The sequence below is a fragment of the Lolium rigidum genome, chromosome 6 (assembly GCF_022539505.1).
Source record: "Lolium rigidum isolate FL_2022 chromosome 6, APGP_CSIRO_Lrig_0.1, whole genome shotgun sequence".
NCBI classification, from domain to species: Eukaryota; Viridiplantae; Streptophyta; class Magnoliopsida; order Poales; family Poaceae; genus Lolium; species Lolium rigidum.
Window position 1 is genome coordinate 66,947,136 of NC_061513.1, and position 20,196 is coordinate 66,967,331.

The following is a 20,196-nucleotide window of genomic DNA, read 5'->3' on the forward strand; positions in this document are numbered from 1 at the left end:
AAATTTTAATACTGGTGCTTTGTTCAATTTTGAATAAAAACAATTCTACAAATCCAATTGAGTTGATTCAAATTTTCTGTGAAAGTAGATGAAAAGATCTAGCCAACCCCACTGGTCTCACACCTTATTTCATTATAGAACACTTACAATAAAAATAACAAGGCAGTACCTTTTCAAACTTCAAACTTTTTTATAAAATCAACCATAATGAATTTTGGGCTGATTCCACCTCTCATAATTCACATTTCAGATACTCTTTTTGATTATGTAAAAATATGTCATAGTTATTTTATATGATCATGGGCTAGATTCAAATAATGGCTATGTAGTCATTTCTAGCCCATTTAAACTAGTTTAAAAATAGTAGTTAAATCTTATGAGGTATAGCCTTCCTTTTTAAATCACTTTCCCAAGTAATTCAACGTGAGGTGATGAAATTAGTCTTTATGACCTCATATGTTATTACTTGAGGATATTAAATCATTTCCAAAGTAGTATCTAAATTGTATGAGATGTAGTATCTCATTTAAATCATTTTTCCAAATGGATAAATATGAAGTGGTGACTTTGGTCAACATGATCTCATACTTTATTATTTGAGGAAATTAAATCTTAGTAATGTTCAATGGGAGGAAATTACTTTCAAAGGAAATAAATGGAAACCCTAGTAGGTATTAAATCTTAGTATTTGTTGAGAGGAATTTACTTTCCCCAAAACTAAATAAGGAAAACCCTAGTATAATGTTGAGTAATGATTGTGATGATGATAGATCATCTTGTGTGAGCCATTATGGCTAAAAAGTCTCCTTAAGTATTGTTTGGTGATTGTTACCTCGTATCCGTTTATAGACGCTAGTACCGAAGGCTACGAGGAGGAGGAGGTCTTCTACGAAGAAGAGGAGGAACACTTTGATCATTGTACCAACCAAGGCAAGCTATTACCAATCCAAGCTCTACTAATGCAAAATGCAAGATACCCTTGCAATACTCTTTTGTTTAAAGATTTGTCCAAGCCCAAGTTTTTATCTTGCAATCTTTTACTTTATTTACCAAGGCTTTTTCTTATAGTTGATATTGGTCTAGAGATAGAATACTACAAGAGAATCACACTTAGCCTAGCTAAAATTTAGTTAGCACCCCTCATGACTAGTTGCTAGTGCTAAAACTAAAATTGACTACTCTAGATGGGAACATATGAATAAAATGATATTGAAAACCTTAGAATGATGATTCATTCTACTGAAAGTTTTGAATGTGAATATGACTTTTAAATGACAAGGTGAATTTGACAAAAACTGATGGTCGGGTTCGGATCCGATACCATTCCAATTTTTGAGTACCCCCACAATACCTGATCATGGGTAGGGCTTAACTGGAAATTTATGTATTTTAGTATGGGTTCCCTCTAAATAAGCGTCATAGGGGTTATGCCGAGGCTGCCTCCGTGAAAAGTGAAATGACGTGAAATAGAGGTGAATGTCCTACCCAAGCCCTGTGCAGTTCTCAGGATGGCAGATAGCCATAGCTGGGAGGCCAAGCTCATAGGGGAGGTGCCTATTCTAGGGTATGTAAGTGAAAGGTTAATGGTTGATGATCGGGCATGGCGTTTTGGCTCGCGGGTCCAGATGGACCTGATATCTACACCACTGAGTCTGCACAAAGATTGATGATTCTGTCAGAACTGAGTGCCTATACGTGAAGGAGTAAATCGGCAATACATTGACAGAGCCTCGTACGTTCGTATTCATGGCCCACCACGATAACGTTAGGCGTTGGTGAGAAACCATGATCTGCAGACAGCAGACGGAGGTGCAAGTGCCACGTTGTAGACCTGGACCCGCAGAACAGGACCAACGCGGCTACCCAGAGGCGAGTGGCTTCTCCTGACCGCTGAAAATTTATTTCGCCCACCGCAGAAGGTTGAGGAACTGGTGAATCAAGCAGTCCTGCGCCGGTGTTGTATCAGAGTCGGAGATGGGAGGAGACTTGGAGAGCGCATACTTGGATCTTCGCCCACGGCAGCGGCGCAGCTGCCACCAAGATCCCCTGCGCAATTCGATTTTGCAAAGGCAATCTTCCTGGTGGCGCCCGCGGTCTGTACAATGAGCACGAAATCGTGTACTCGGACGGAGCACGGTCGCGTAGACTTCGGCAACCTCGCCGGCGGCCATCCGCGTAACGCCGAGAGGCTCCGCCCGCTACTGCACGTGTGTCCGCCTTGCAGGTCACCGTGCTCCCCTGCGCCTGCATTCTTCGCCGGTACGGCACTGCAGCACGCCGTGGTTGACAGGTCCAATCACGTGCACTACGAGAGGGTGTGGGCGACAATATATCGCCGCCGCCTCGGTGGTCAGGGTGGAGGTGGTTTCTCCAGTGTTCGAAGGCAAGGCCGTCAAGCTCCTGGATGCGTTCGGTCAGCCATGGATCTTAGATGTGTCTGGATTGAGGACACAGCGGTGGTGGGTGATGGGCAGCTGGGCCAATACTTAATTGCAGGACGGTCCATCAATCACCCATTTGTCTGGATCGCTAGGCCTCCATTTGTACCGATACAAACTAAACAACTGAGTTGAAATAAATGCTACGACCGGTCAGCAACGATCACTGTTCTATACTGGGCGGACGGGATGAATACAACAACAAATACAAAGCTGCTGCCCAATCACGAAACAGGAGCATCTGGACCCGAGAGCCAAGACGGATTTCTCTTGATGATCCGCATACTGAGTATGATGATTCAGGACTATCCCTGACAGATGTAATCAAAAGTTGTGGCACAAGAGTACTGTTAGATGTATATATCTGTATATTGTAGTTTCCCCATATGTTAGGGGGCTTCCTGCATATTTCCACCTGTACATGTACTATATATTGTGGCCTTTGGCCCCCTGGTAATACAACAAGCATATTTCCCTAACATGGTATCAGAGCAAATTTTGGTCCTATTTTTCTTCTAGTCCGTGCGTCTCAGCTTGTTCCGCCGCCGCTATCTTCATCTTCTCCGCCGGTTGCTGCCGCCGGCCGTCCAAGAAATCCGCCGGCTGCTGCCGCTGGCCCCCGTCTCCCCCGCTGGCCCCCGTCTTTCCCGCGAGGCCGCCCGCCCCGCTCTGCTCCCGTGTCGCCAGCTCCCACGCCTGGCTTCTTCCCGCTGGCCACTGTCTCTCCCGCGAGGACGCCTGCTTCTCTGACTTCGGCCGCTCGTCGCCCACCTCGATTCGGCCCCCCGCGCGAGGACGCCTGCTTCTCCGACTTCGGCCGCTCGTCCAATTCGGCCGCTCGTCCAATTCGGCCGCTCGTCCGCTAGTCCAATTCGGCTGTTCGTCCGCTGGTCGGCCGCTCGTCCGCTCCCGGCCTGATTCCGTGAGGCTGCCGATTCTGAGATCGGATCCCAGGCCGTGAGTTGACTTCCGGCTGAAAAAAAAAAGAGAAAAAAAACAAAAAAAAGAGAAAAAAAAGAGCTATGTCTTCCGCTGATCCCGCCCCTTTTTTGGGCCCACCTTCGGTACTTGGTATTTGTCCGCTGTCTCCGTGTATGACGGCTAGTCCTTCTTCGTCGCCGTTTGCGGCTTCTTCCCGCGGCTCTGCCCGCGCTTCACCGACTCCGTCTACGTCGGATCACCGCTCTATACCGACTTTTGCGGCCTCTTCATGTGGCTCTACCCGCGCTTCGCCGACTTTGTCTCCCTCGACCTGCCGCTCTACATCGACTTTTGCGGCCTCTTCCTGCGGTTATGGCCGCGCTTCGTCGACTCCGTCTGCGTCGGCCTGCCGCTCTACCCCAACTTTCGCGGCCTCTTCACGTGGTTATGACCGCGCTTTGCCGAATCTGTCTTCATCGGCATGTTGCTCTCCGCCGTCCCCTTTGGTGGCTTCTGTGCGTGTGGGCGATAGCTCCTCGTCGGCACTCGATTGTACGTCGACCTCTCCGGTCGCCCCCTCTCTGCGCATGAGATAGCGCAGCTTCACCGCCTGCTTGATGTTTGGGATTCCAGTTTACGTCAGCAGCCTCGCGGTCCGAGTCTCCGCCCTCGTCCTTATTGCACCTACTGTGGCAAGGTTGGCCACACTTCCTCCACCTGTTGGACGCGGGATCCCAGTTTACGTCGGCGGTTCCGAGGATCGTCGGCAGGGCTGGCTCTTCGGGATCTTCTGCGGTTGCACTCTCTCGATCGGGACATTCTCAGGGGTCTTCGTGGCCTGCTCGCTACTACAGACTCTTCCTCGCCGGGCGCTGCTGGTTCCGTGGATCGGCTCTTCGGCACTCGCGCAACCACCGGTTTCTACACGGTCGGTACGTCCCCGTGGTATCCGGATTCCGGAGCTTCCTTTCATATGACCTCCGAGTCTTCTATTCCGTCTGCTCTTCGGTCTCTTATTTCTCCCGTCCGTGTTGTCACGGTCGATGGTACCTCTATTCCTGTTTCTAGTAGAGGCATCCTTTCTACTCCCTCTTTCTCCGTCCCCGATGTTTCTCATGTTCCTCGCCTTCGGATGAACTTTTTCTCCGCTAGCCAGCTCACCGATCTCGGTTGTCGCGTCATTCTTGACGCTGAGTCTTGTGCGGTTCAGGATTGTCGCACACAGGCCCTGGTTGGAGCTGGCCCTCGTAGCCGTAAATCTCCGGGGCTTTGGGAGTTAGACTGGCTTCGTGTTCCTTCCGCTGCCGCTCCATCCGCGGTTCTCCTCCGGTTGTTGCCTCTCGTCACCGGCTCTTTTCAGCGAGTGGCATCATCGTCTTGGTCACCTTTGTGACTCTCGCATGTCGTCTTTGGTTCATCGTGGCCTTCTGGGGTCTGTCTCTGGAGATGGGTCGTTACACTGTCAGGGCTGTAGGTTAGGCAAACAGATTCAGCTTCCTTATCCTACTAGTGTGTATGTCTCTCAGCGACCGTTCGATTTAGTCCATTCAGATGTTTGGGGTCCGGCTCCTTCGCTTCGAAAGGGGGCCATCGATACTATATCTTATTCATTGATGATTTTTCACGGTACACCTGGGTGTTTTTCATGCACTCTCGCAGTGAGGTGCTCTCTATTTATCGGCGTTTTGCGGCCATGGTCCGCACTCGGTATTCCTCCCCATTCGCGTGTTCTCGTGGCTGATTCTCGCTGGTGAGTATATCTCCCGAGCACCTTCGTGGTGTCCTTGCCGAGGAGGGCACCCTCGCTCGCTTTTCTTGTCCTGGCGCGCATGCTCAAAATGGCGTCGCCGAGCGTAAGCATCGTCATCTTCTTGAGACCACCCGTGCTATGATGATTGCTTCTTCTCTTCCGCCACATTTCGGGCGAGAGGTTGTTGCTACGTCGGCCCACCTCATTAACATTCAGCCTTCCGCTGCTCTACAGGGTGGCATTCCTCTCGAGCGTCTCTCTGGTGTTTCTCCAGACTACTCGACTCTCCGTTCATTTGGTTGCGTCTCGCTATGTCCTTCCGCCTCCTCGTGAACGCACCAAACTAACCGCTCGGTCCGTTGAGTGTGTTTTTCTCGGATACGATGATGAGCATAAGGGCTATCGCTGTTGGGACCCCGTTGGTCGTCGGATGCGCATCTCTCGTGACGTCACGTTTGATGAGACGCGTCCCTTCTATCCTCACCCCACCTCGGGTACTTACCCGGTGGATGATATCTCTTTTCTTCTTTTCCGGATGCACCCCCGCTGTTCCTCCTCCCCTCCCTCCTACTTCTGATGCGCCCCCCTCGGCGTCATCCTCTCGTTCGTCTAGTCCACCTAGTACTCCTCGTTCTCCGGCTTCGGCTCCTTCCGATGCTGTCCCTTCTTCCTCTTCTTCTGATGACTTATCTTCTGCAGATGAGCTTCCCCCTTCACGGCCTGTGCGTCAGCGTCGTGCTCCAGCTCGTTACTCTCCTAGTCGGTATGGTCTCTCCGTCGTTTCCGAGCCGACTTCTTATCGGGATGCCGAGCGTCATCCCGAATGGCAGCTTGCCATGGCTGAGGAGATCGCTGCGCTTGAGCGCACCGGCACTTGGGATCTTGTTTCTCCCCCTTCGGTGTTCGTCCTATCACGTGTAAGTGGGTCTATAAAATTAAGACTCGCTCCGATGGATCTCTTGAGCGCTATAAAGCGCGTCTTGTGGCTCGTGGCTTTCGGCGGGAGCACGGGCGTGACTATGATGAGACTTTTGCCCCTGTCGCTCATATGACTACCGTGCGTACCCTTCTTGCTCGTTGCTTCGTTCGCCACCGGTCTATCTCCCGACTTGATGTTCGGAATGCTTTTCTTAATGGCGAGTTGAGTGAGGAGGTTTACATGCAGCCTCCTCCCGGGTATTCCGTTCTCGATGGAATGGTTTGTCGTCTTCGACGTTCTCTCTATGGTCTCAAACAGGCCCCTCGTGCCTGGTTTGAGCGCTTCGCCTCTGTGGTGACTCGCCGCTGGTTTCTCTCCTAGCCTTCATGATCCGAGCACTTTTCGTTCACACTTCTCCTCGTGGACGTACTCTTCTTCTTCTTTATGTTGATGATATGATCATTACCGGTGATGATCCCGAGTATATTGCCTTCGTCAAGGCTCGTCTTCGTGATCGGTTTCTTATGACCGATCTTGGTCCTCTTCGCTATTTTCTTGGTATTGAGGTTTCCTCCACTTCGATGGCTTTTCTATCTCTCGGAAAAGTACATTCGGGATCTTCTTGCTCGTGCTCGCTCTTGGGGATGAGCGCACGGTCGATACTCCTATGGAGCTTAATGTTAAGCTTCGTCCTACTGATGGTGATCCTCTTCCTGATCCCACCCGTTATCGCCATCTTGTTGGGAGTCTTGTTTATCTTGCTGTCACTCGTCCTGATATTTCTTATCCTATTCATATTCTGAGTCAGTTTGTCTCAGCTCCTACCATTGTTCACTATAGTCATCTCCTCCGTGTTCTCCGTTACCTTCGTGGCACGATCACTCGTCGCCTTTTCTTTCCCCGTTCCAGCTCTCTCCAGCTCCAGTTCTATTCGGATGCTACATGGGCGAGTGATCCTACGGATCGTCGTTCACTTTCTGCTTACTGTGTGTTTCTTGGTGGTTCGCTTGTTGCTTGGAAGACGAAGAAATAGGTCGCAGTTTCCCGTTCGAGTGTTGAGGCTGAGTTGCGGGCTATGGCTTTGTTGATTGCTGAGGTGACTTGGTTACGGTGGTTGCTTGCAGATTTTGGGGTCTCTGTTACGACACCCACTCCACTTTTGTCTGACAGTACAGGTGCTATTAGTATTGCACGTGATCCGGTCAAGCATGAGCTGACCAAGCATATTGGTGTTGATGCTTTTTACACACGTGCTCGGGTGCGGGATGATGTTGTTGCGGTTCATTATGTGCCTTCGGATTTGCGGTTGGCGGATTTTTTTACGAAGGCACGGACTCGAGCGCAGCATGATTTCTTACTCTCCAAACTCGGTGTTGTGGATCCACCATGAGTTTGAGGGGGGTGTTAGATGTATATATCTGTATATTGTAGTTTCCCCATATGTTAGGGGGCTTCCTGCATATTTCCACCTGTACATGTACTATATATTGTGGCCTTTGGCCCCCTGGTAATACAACAAGCATATTTCCCTAACAAGTACGACCTCTGCAGAGTGTTAAACTATTCGAATAGCCGTGTCCGCGGTCATGGACGGTTGGATGGCCTTACTGTTCCGTTGTTAGATGTTTTCAAAATGACTTGTGACTTGAAATGTGGACTTGACTTGACTACCACCAAGTTGTGGGGATGACACTAATGTTCCCACTTGAGTAATTTTTGACAAATAAAGAGTCTTTGACTATGAAAGTGTTTATGAAATAAAACTGGCTTTGTGCAAATGAACCTAGAAGCTTAGAATACCTATTAGAGCTATTAGTACTTCTATTAGTATTAGTTTGCGAGTACTTTAAAAGTACTCATGGCTTTGTCACTGACTATTCAAATGGCCAGACTATGAAGAGGAGCACCAGTACCAGGAAGATGGACAGCAGGACGTCTATGATAACTAGGATCACCTCCCGACGTCAAGCGTTGTCTGTGGAACAGATGGACCGCTACTACGTTTCTTCCGCTGTGTATTTTGTATTTGATCTCTAGATTAACTGTGGTTTTAAATTGGATCATGAGATCCCTTGTTGTAAGACGATTATGGTTTGTAATGAGTAATGTTATGTGATATCAACTATTATGTCTCGCAAAAGCAATATTCCTGGGATTGCGATGTATGGCATAATAGGCATCTGAAATTAAAAATCCGGGTGTTGACACAAGCCCTATAAAATATTCCAAATCTTCAGATGATTCGGCCAGCACCTAATAAGATATAGTACCTACTCCCTCTATCTCAGTTTACTAGGCTTGCACGAGTACCTAGGTCGTCAATGTGATATATATATAATATAAATTATGTAATACAAAAATTATACCATTAGAAAGTATAAAACCTAAAGTTTCTAATGGTATATTTTTTGTAATCTTCATCTTTATTTCTACTAATAAAGAAAGTAAGGTTTCTTCCCAATTTTTTCGTCCGTTTTATTAGTACCCTTATTAGTTAGTCAAAATTACTTGTATTGCCACCGCTAAAACAAATCCGAAACGTTTTTCCCGTAGCGATCTATCTCTTTGTATGTGTTTTTCACGTAGCGATCTAATTCTCTGAATGAGTTCGAGCGTAATAGGCCGCCTAGGAATAATGAATCATGGGCCGCAAGCCCCTCCTAAACATTAAGTCTGCTAACAACAATTTTTTTTTGAACAAGATAGGGTCCAAAGGCCCTAGAAGCTGCTAGTATTGACGAATCGGTGGTTACAATTTGCAGAAAACCCCCTACATATTAGGGGATTTCTGGATAAGGAGTGAGCTTTTACAGAAAAGACCCCGTAGAAAATATGAAAAAGCAATCAGGTCCTCCGAGCTCAGCACCGCAAGCGCAGGAAATCGCCGTCGAGTTGATCCGCCACTGAACGGACACCGGCGTCGGGGACGAACCACTTGGTCCGGCGTCGTGGCAGGAGCGATAGATCTTCCCATCGGACTTCTTGGTCTCTGGGAAGTAGGATATCCAGGAGAAGGGCCGCCAATCGGCCATGTGATGCAGGGGCAGGGCGTTGTCGCCGGCATAAGTCCCCCGTTGAAGAGCTTCTCCTGATGGACGCCGAGTCAGCATCGACGTCGACGAAGTAGTTGCAGCTCCATAGCACCTCTTGGGCAGCCCCTGCTCGATCGCCAGATCCACCGGCGGATGCTCTTCTCCCTCGCCACCGAGGCTGGCCGAGAGGAGCATCGACAATGGTTGGCCTCCATCGAAGAAGAGGCGACGACGCTTATTGGAGGGAGGCCTCAAAGATGCGGAAAGCTTTCCCATCTCCCACCTCTGGAGCATAGGGAAGAACCTCACCTGTGATTGCCTGGCACCGCGTCGAAGTGCCAGGGAAGAAGTGATACGTCTCCGACGTATCGATAATTTCTTATGTTCTATGCCATATTATTGATGATACCTACATGTTTTATGCACACTTTATGTCATATTCGTGCATTTTCTGGAACTAACCTATTAACAAGATGCCGAAGTGCCAGTTCTCGTTTTCGCTGTTTTTGGTTTCGAAATCCTAGTAACGAAATATTCTCAGAATTGGACGAAACGAAGACCCAGGGGCCTATTTTTCCACGGAGCTTCCAGAAGACCGGAGAACATACGAAGTGGGGCCACGAGGTGGCGACACCACAAGGCGGCGCGGCCTAGGGGGGGCCCGCGCCGCCCTATGGTGTGGCCCCCTCGTCTGGCCCCCGACTCTGCCCTTCCGCCTACTTAAAGCCTCCGTCGCGAAACCCCTGATGCGAAAAACCACGATACGGAAAACCTTACTGAGATGCCGCCGCCGCCGATCCCATCTCGGGGGATTCTGGAGATTTCCTCTTTGAAGGACCATTCTTTTTTACTTTTATGTTGAGTCAGTTCACCTATCTCTCTCCACCTCAAGAAGCAAACACTTGTGTGAACTGTGCATTGATTCCTACATACTTGCATATTGTACTTGTTATATTACTCTATGTTGACTATTATCCATGAGATATACATGTTACAAGTTGAAAGCAACCGCTGAAACTTAATCTTCCTTTGTGTTGCTTCAATGCCTTTACTTTGATTTATTGCTTTATGAGTTAACTCTTATGCAAGACTTATTGATGCTTGTCTTGAAGTACTATTCATGAAAAGTCTTTGCTTTATGATTCACTTGTTTACTCATGTCATTACCATTGTTTTGATCGCTGCATTCACTACATATGTTTACAAATAGTATGATCAAGGTTATGATGGCATATCACTTCAGAAATTATCTTTGTTATCGTTTTACTCGCTCGGGACGAGCAGTAACTAAGCTTGGGGATGCTTGATACGTCTCCGACGTATCGATAATTTCTTATGTTCTATGCCATATTATTGATGATACCTACATGTTTTATGCACACTTTATGTCATATTCGTGCATTTTCTCGGAACTAACCTATTAACAAGATGCCGAAGTGCCGCTTCCGTTTTCTGCTGTTTTTGGTTTCAGAAATCCTAGTAACGAAATATTCTCGGAATTGGACGAAACGAAGACCCGGGGGCCTATTTTTCCACGGAGCTTCCGGAAGACCGGAGAACATACGAAGTGGGGCCACGAGGTGGCGACACCACAAGGCGGCGCGGCCTAGGGGGCCGCGCCGCCCTATGGTGTGGCCCCCTCGTCCCGGCCCCCGACTCTGCCCTTCCGCCTACTTAAAGCCTCCATCGCGAAACCCCCGATGCGAAAAACCACGATACGGAAAACCCATCGAGACGCCGCCGCCGCCGATCCCATCTCGGGGATTCGGAGATCTCCTCCGGCACCCCGCCGGAGAGGGGATTCATCTCCCGGAGGACTCTACACCGCCATGGTCGCCTCCGGAGTGATGAGTGAGTAGTTCACCCCTGGACTATGGGTCCATAGCAGCAGCTAGATGGTTGTCTTCTCCTCATTGTGCTTCATTGTTGGATCTTGTGAGCTGCCTAACATGATCAAGATCATCTATCTGTAATACTCTATGTTGTGTTTGTCGAGATCCGATGGATAGAGAATACCATGTCATGTTAATTATCAAGTTATTTCATATGTGTTGTTTATGATCTTGCATGCTCTCCGTTACTAGTAGAGGCTCTGGCCAAGTTTTTACTTTTAACTCCAAGAGGGAGTATTTATGCTCGATAGTGGGTTCATGTCTCCGTGAATCTGGGGGAGTGACAGAAACCCCTAAGGTTATGGATGTGCTGTTGCCACTAGGGATAAAACATTGATGCTATGTTCGAGGATGTAGTTATTGATTACATTACGCACCATACTTAATGCAATTGTCCGTTGCTTTGCAACTTAATACCGGAGGGGGTTCGGACGATAACCCGAAGGTGGACTTTTTAGGCATAGATGCAGCTTGGATGGCGGTCTATGTACTTTGTCGTAATGCCCAATTAAATCTCACTATACTTATCATGTCATGTATGTGCATTGTTATGCCCTCTCTATTTGTCAATTGCCCGACCGTAATTTGTTCACCCAACATGCTTTTATCTTATGGGAGAGACACCTCTAGTGAACTCGTGGACCCCGGTCCATTCTTTAGTACCGAAATACAAATCTGCCGCAATACTTGTTTTTACTATTTTCTCTCGCAAACAATCATCTTCCACACAATACGGTTAATCCTTTGTTACAGCAAGCCGGTGAGATTGACAACCTCACCGTTTCGTTGGGGCAAAGTACTTTGGTTGTGTTGTGCAGGTTCCACGTTGGCGCCGGAATCTCCGGTGTTGCGCCGCACTACATCCCGCCGCCATCAACCTTCAACGTGCTTCTTGGCTCCTCCTCGGTTCGATAAACCTTGGTTTCTTTCTCGAGGGAAAACTTGCTGCTGTGCGCATCATACCTTCCTCTTGGGGTTGCCCAACGAATGTGTGAAATACACGCCATCAAGCATATTTTCTCGGCGCCGTTGTCGGGGAGATCAAGACACGCCGCAAGGGGAGTCTCCACTTCTCAATCTCTTTACTTTGTTTTTGTCTTGCGTTATTTTATTTACTACTTTGTTTGCTGCACTTATATCAAAACACAAAAAAATTAGTTGCTAGTTTTACTTTATTTGCTATCTTGTTTGCTATATCGAAAACACAAAAAAAATTAGTTTACTTGCATTTATTTTATCTAGTTTGCTTTATTTACTATTGCTAAAATGGCCAACCCTGAAAATACTAAGTTGTGTGACTTCACTAGCACAAATAATAATGATTTCTTATGCACACCTATTGCTCCACTCGCTACTACAGCGAGAATTCTTTGAAATTAAACCTCGCTTTACTTAATCTTGTTATGCGAGAGCAATTTTCTGGTGTTAGTTCTGATGATGCTGCTGCCCATCTCAATACTTTTGTTGAACTATGTGAAATGCAAAAATATAAAGATGTAGATGGTGACATTATAAAATTAATATTGTTCACTTTCTCATTAAGAGGAAGAGCTAAAGATTGGTTGCTATCTCTGCCTAAGAATAGTATTGATTCATGGACTAAATGCAAGGATGCTTTTATTGGTAGATATTATCCCCCGCTAAAATTATATCTTTTAGGAGTAGCATAATGAATTTTAAACAATTAGATAATGAACATGTTGCTCAAGCTTGGGAAAGAATGAAATCTCTGGTTAAAAATTGCCCAACCCATGGATCGACTACTTGGATGATCATCCAAACCTTCTATGCAGACTAAATTTTTCTTCGCGGAATTTATTGGATTCAGCTGCTGGAGGTACCTTTATGTCCATCACTCTTGGTGAAGCAACAAAGCTCCTTGATAATATGATGGTTAATTACTCTGAATGGCACACGGAAAGAGCTCCACAAGGTAAGAAGGTAAATTCGTTGAAGAATCCTCTTCCTTGAATGATAAGGTTGATGCTATTATGTCTATGCTTGTGAATGATAGGACTAATGTTGATCCTAATAATGTTCCATTAGCTTCATTGGTTGCCCAAGAAGAACATGTTGATGTAAACTTCATTAAAAATAATAATTTCAACAACAATGCTTATCGTAACAATTCTAGTAATAACTATAGGCCATATCCTTATAATAATGGTAACGGTTATGCTAATTCTTATGGGAATTCTTACAACAATAATAGGAATACACCCCCTCGACTTGAAGCCATGCTTAAAGAATTTATTAGTACACAAACTGCCTTTAACAAATCTGTTGAGGAAAAGCTCAATAAAATTGATATTCTTGTTTCTAGAGTTGATAGTCTTGCCTCCGATGTTGATCTTTTGAAATCGAAAGTTATGCCTAATAGGGATATTGAAAATAAAATTGTTACTACAGCAAATGCCATCCAAGTTAGAATTAATGAGAATATAAGATTAATGGCCGAACTGCGTGCTAGGTGGGATAGAGAAGAAAATGAAAAACTAGCTAAAGAGAAAAATGTAGCTAAAGTTTGGACTATTACCACCACTAGCAATGCTAATGATTCACATGTTGCTGCACCCCCTACTATCAATGGTAAAATAATTGGTGTTGGCAATGCTTCTACTCCTAGTGCAAAGCGCGCAAAACTACCTGAAACTGCTAAAACTGCTGAAACTGCTTGTGATAAAACTGCTGAAATTTTTTCCAACCTTGGGGATGATAATCCCATTGCTTTAGATTGTAATGATTTAGATTTTGATGATTGCCACATCTCTGAAGTTATAAAGTTCTTGCAAAAACTTGCTAAGAGTCTCAATGCTAGCGCTATAAATTTGGCTTTCACAAAACATATTACAAATGCTCTCATAAAAGCTAGAGAAGAGAAACTAAAACTTGAAACTTCTATTCCTAGAAAGCTAGAGGATGGTTGGGAGCCCATCATTAAAATGAGAGTCAAAGATTTTGATTGTAATGCTTTATGTGATCTTGGTGCAAGTATTTCGTTATGCCTAAGAAAGTCTATGATATGCTTGACTTGCCACCATTGAAAAATTGTTATTTGGATGTTAATCTCGCTGATAATGCTAAAAAGAAACCTTTGGGGAGAGTTGACAATGTTCATATTATGGTTAACAATAACCTTGTCCCCGTTGATTTTGTTGTCTTGGATATTGAATGCAATGCATCTTGCCCCATTATATTGGGAAGACCTTTTCTTCGAACCGTTGGTGCTACTATTGATATGAAGGAAGGTAATATTAAATATCAATTTCCTCTCAAGAAAGGTATGGAACACTTCCCTAGAAAGAGAATGAAGTTACCTTATGATTCTATTATTAGAACAAATTATGATGTTGATGCATCATCTTTTGATGTTACTTGAGTTGCACTTTCTGCGCCTAGCTGAAAGGCGTTAAAGAAAAGCGCTTATGGGAGACAACCCATGTTTTTACTCCAGTATTTTTGTTTTATATTTGTGTCTTGGAAGTTGTTTACTACTGTAGCAACCTCTCCTTATCTTAGTTTTGAGTTTTGTTGTGCCAAGTAAAGTCTTTGATAGAAAAGTAAGTACTAGATTTGGATTACTCGCGCAGTTCCGCATTTCTTTGTCTGTCACGAATCTGGGTCTATCTCCCTGTAGGTAGCTCAGAAAATTAAGCCAATTTACGAGCATGATCCTCAGATATGTACGCAACTTTCATTCAATTTGAGCATTTTCGTTTGAGCAAGTCTGGTGGCCTAATAAAATCCATCTTTACGGATTGTTCTGTTTTGACAGATTCTGTCTTTTATTTCGCATTGCCTCTTTTGCTATGTTGGATGAATTTCTTTGATCCATTAATGTCCAGTAGCTTTATGCAATGTCCAGAAGTGTTAAGAATGATTGTGTCACCTCTGAACATGTGAATTTTTATTATGCACTAACCCTCTAATGAGTTGTTTCGAGTTTGGTGTGGAGGAAGTTTTCAAGGATCAAGAGAGGAGTATGATGCAATATGATCAAGGAGAGTGAAAGCTCTAAGCTTGGGGATGCCCCGTGGTTCACCCCTGCATATTCTAAGAAGACTCAAGCGTCTAAGCTTGGGGATGCCCAAGGCATCCCCTTCTTCATCGACAACATTATCGAGTTCCTCCCCGAAACTATATTTTTATTCCGTCACATCTTATGCACTTTGCTTGGAGCGTCGGTTTGTTTTTGTTTTTTGTTTTGTTTGAATAAAATGGATCCTAGCATTCACTTTATGGGAGAGAGACACGCTCCGCTGTAGCATATGGACAAATATGTCCTTAGGCTCTACTCATAGTATTCATGGCGAAGTTTCTTCTTCGTTAAATTGTTATATGGTTGGAATTGGAAAATGCTACATGTAGTAACTCTAAAATGTCTTGGATAATTTGATACTTGGCAATTGTTGTGCTCATGTTTAAGCTCTTGCATCATATACTTTGCACCCATTAATGAAGAAATACTTAGAGCTTGTTAATTTGGTTTGCATATTTGGTTTCTCTAGAGTCTAGATAACATCTAGTATTGAGTTTTGAACAACAAGGAAGACGGTATGGAGTCTTATAATGTTTACCATATGTCTTTTATGTGAGTTTTGTTGTACCGTTCATCCTTGTGTTTGTTTCAAATAACCTTGCTAGCCTAAACCTTGTATCGAGAGGGAATACTTCTCATGCATCCAAAATACTTGAGCCAACCACTATGCCATTTGTGTCCACCATACCTACCTACTATATGGTATTTATCCGCCATTCCAAAGTAAATTGCTTGAGTGCTACCTTTAAAATTCCATCATTCACCTTTGCAATATATAGCTCATGGGACAAATAGCTTAAAAAACTATTGTGGTATTGAATATGTACTTATGCACTTTATCTCTTATTAAGTTGCTTGTTGAGCGATAACCATGTTTCGGGGACGCCATCAACTATCCTTTGTTGAATATCATGTGAGTTGCTATGCATGTCCGTCTTGTCTCGAAGCAAGAGAGATCTACCACCTTCATGGTTGGAGCATGCATATTGTTAGAGAAGAACTTTGGGCCGCTAACTAAAGCCATGATTCATGGTGGAAGTTTCAGTTTGGACATATATCCTCAATCTCATATGAGAATAATAATTGTTGCCACATGCTTATGCATTAAAGAGGAGTCCATTATCTCGTTGTCCATGTTGTCCCGGTATGGATGTCTAAGTTGAGAATAATCAAAAGCGAGAAATCCAAAATGCGAGCTTTCTCCTTAGACCTTTGTACAGGCGGCATGGAGGTACCCCATTGTGACACTTGGTCAAAACATGTGCATTGCAAAGATCCGGTAGTCCAAGTTAATTAGGACAAGGTGCGGGCACTATTAGTATACTATGCATGAGACTTGCAACTTGTAAGATATAATGTACATAACTCATATGCTTTATTACTACCGTTGACAAAATTGTTTCATGTTTTCAAAATAAAAGCTCTAGCACAAATATAGCAATCGATGCTTTCCTCTTTGAAGGACCATTCTTTTTACTTTTATGTTGAGTCGGTTCACCTATCTCTCTCCACCTCAAGAAGCAAACACTTGTGTGAACTCGTGCATTGATTCCTACATACTTGCATATTGTACTTGTTATATTACTCTATGTTGACTATTATCCATGAGATATACATGTTACAAGTTGAAAGCAACCGCTGAAACTTAATCTTCCTTTGTGTTGCTTCAATGCCTTTACTTTGATTTATTGCTTTATGAGTTAACTCTTATGCAAGACTTATTGATGCTTGTCTTGAAGTACTATTCATGAAAAGTCTTTGCTTTATGATTCACTTGTTTACTCATGTCATTACCATTGTTTTGATCGCTGCATTCACTACATATGTTTACAAATAGTATGATCAAGGTTATGATGGCATATCACTTCGTAAATTATCTTTGTTATCGTTTTACCTCGCTCGGGACGAGCGTAACTAAGCTTGGGGATGCTTGATACGTCTCCGACGTATCGATAATTTCTTATGTTCTATGCCATATTATTGATGATACCTACATGTTTTATGCACACTTTATGTCATATTCGTGCATTTTCTCGGAACTAACCTATTAACAAGATGCCGAAGTGCCAGCTCTCGTTTTCTGTTGTTTTTGGTTTCAGAAATCCTAGTAACGAAATATTCTCGGAATTGGACGAAACGAAGACCCAGGGGCCTATTTTTCCACGGAGCTTCCGAAGACCGGAGAACATACGAAGTGGGGCCACGAGGTGGCGACACCACAAGGCGGCGCGGCCTAGGGGGCCGCGCCGCCCTATGGTGTGGCCCCCTCGTCCGGCCCCCGACTCGCCCTTCCGCCTACTTAAAGCCTCCGTCGCGAAACCCCCGATGCGAAAAACCACGATACGGAAAACCTTACCGAGACGCCGCCGCCGCCGATCCCATCTCGGGGGATTCTGGAGATCTCCTCCGGCACCCCGCCGGAGAGGGGATTCATCTCCCGGAGGACTCTACACCGCCATGGTCGCCTCCGGAGTGATGAGTGAGTAGTTCACCCCCGGACTATGGGTCCATAGCAGCAGCTAGATGGTTGTCTTCTCCTCATTGTGCTTCATTGTTGGATCTTGTGAGCTGCCTAACATGATCAAGATCATCTATCTCGTAATACTCTATGTTGTGTTTGTCGGGATCCGATGGATAGAGAATACCATGTCATGTTAATTATCAAGTTATTTCATATGTGTTGTTTATGATCTTGCATGCTCTCCGTTACTAGTAGAGGCTCGGCCAAGTTTTTACTTTTAACTCCAAGAGGGAGTATTTATGCTCGATAGTGGGTTCATGTCTCGCGTGAATCCGGGGGAGTGACGTAAACCCCTAAGGTTATGGATGTGCTCGTTGCCACTAGGGATAAAACATTGATGCTATGTTCGAGGATGTAGTTATTGATTACATTACGCACCATACTTAATGCAATTGTCCGTTGCTTTGCAACTTAATACCTGGAGGGGGTTCGGACGATAACCTCGAAAGTGGACTTTTTAGGCATAGATGCAGCTGGATGGCGGTCTATGTACTTTGTCGTAATGCCCAATTAAATCTCACTATACTTATCATGTCATGTATGTGCATTGTTATGCCCTCTCTATTTGTCAATTGCCCGACCGTAATTTGTTCACCCAACATGCTTTTATCTTATGGGAGAGACACCTCTAGTGAACCGTGGACCCCGGTCCATTCTTTAGTACTCGAAATACAAATCTGCTCGCAATACTTGTTTTTACTATTTTCTCTCGCAAACAATCATCTTCCACACAATACGGTTAATCCTTTGTTACAGACAAGTCGGTGAGATTGACAACCTCACTCGTTTCGTTGGGGCAAAGTACTTTGGTTGTGTTGTGCAGGTTCCACGTTGGCGCCGGAATCTCCGGTGTTGCGCCGCACTACATCCCGCCGCCATCAACCTTCAACGTGCTTCTTGGCTCCTCCCGGTTCGATAAACCTTGGTTTCTTTCTGAGGGAAAACTTGCTGCTGTGCGCATCATACCTTCCTCTTGGGGTTGCCCAACGAACGTGTGAAATACACGCCATCAAGAAGCTGACCCCCGACTGACTCCAGGATCCGCTGAGCTAGCCCCTGGCCTCCATGGCCGGCCAGAGGAGGAAACCAGTGCAGCGAAGCACAACGAATCCAGAAGCAGCAGAGAAGGATCTTATTGGCGGAGATCCCCGAGGTGGAGGAGCTCGCCTTCTCCGGCCGTCGGAGCTCGACGAGGCAGGACCCCCACACCCAGATGCACCAGACCTGACCCCAAAGATCTCGTGCCCTACTCCAAACTACCGGCAAGCCGCCGAAATACCTAAACCTAACCCTATCTACAGCTCCGGCGCCTCCCCTTCGCCATCTCCAGCCGACAGCGCCGCCGGAGAGGGCTTGGGGTCGGCCCGGCCTCACCTGATGGACTCTCAAGGAGGAGGGGGAGAGGAGAGCAGTGGGAGGAGAGGAGAGCGGTGTGGCCGTGCTAACAACAACTGGTACTGCATATTGATCAGCGTAATGTACCTACTGTACATAAGCATGGCACCGTCCTGTGAGAATGCATTGGTGGTTTTAAGGAGTTTTTTGTAGCATCGATTAGTGGTGACACTTAGTAGGGAAAATCCAGTTATAAAACATAAGTTAGCCTGACGTATTGATATATACTTGGACTCGATTCTATAGTTCATGAAATTGTCTTGCATAAAAATAGTACACGGTGCACCAAGTGAAGAGCTCACCATCCTCTTCTCCAACCATGAACACGTTGGCGCCGAGCACTGACAACTCAAAGACATGAGAACATCGACATGACCCATTGTACGTACCTTGCTACTTTAGCATCTCAGCGTAGCTTTTCTCGCTAGAAAAGTGATGTCCTATATACCAAAAAGAAGTTACGGTCTTACTACTTTGAAGTCCTTTCCCTGAAATTAGCAATTCAATCTATTTTAAGGATATGACCATTCGTTTGTCTACTACTGATGAAAATATCATAGATGCACTAGGAGAGCCAAGCAGGATTTATTGTTTTCAATCATTGGGTGTATTTATCGGCTCTCAATATGATACACTGATGTATCTAAGAAGTGCTTATCACATTACTAAAGAAGTACACGGTGCACCAAGTGAAGAGCTCACCATCCTCTCCTCCAACCATGAACATGTTGGCGTCGAGCACTGACAACTCAAAGACATGAGAACACCGACATGACGCATTGTACGTACCTTGCTACTTTAGCATCTCAGCGTAGCTTTTCTCGCTAGAAAAGTGATGTCCTATATACCAAAAAGAACTTATGGTCCATGTATTTTTATGCAAGACAATTTCATGAACTATAGAATCGAGTCCAAGTATATATCAATACGTTAGGATAACTTCTGTTTTATAACTGGATTTTCCCTACTAAGTGTCACCACTAATCGATGCTACAAAAAAACTCCTTACAACCACCAATGCATCCTCACAGGCGTGCCATGCTTATGTACAATAGGTAAAGTACGCTGATCAATATGCAGTACCAGTTATTGTTAGCAGACTTAATTTCTTCCTCTTTTTGTTCCTGCTTATTTACTTGGGTCTCATGATTAGCTTTTTATGCACATAATTTTAATTTATGTTCTATCAAATTTCGTTATCACCCACCTTAAAACACATTGTTTAAACAACAAAATATTCATCACTTTTATCAATTCAAGTATGGTCTTAAAATTACTAACACCATCAA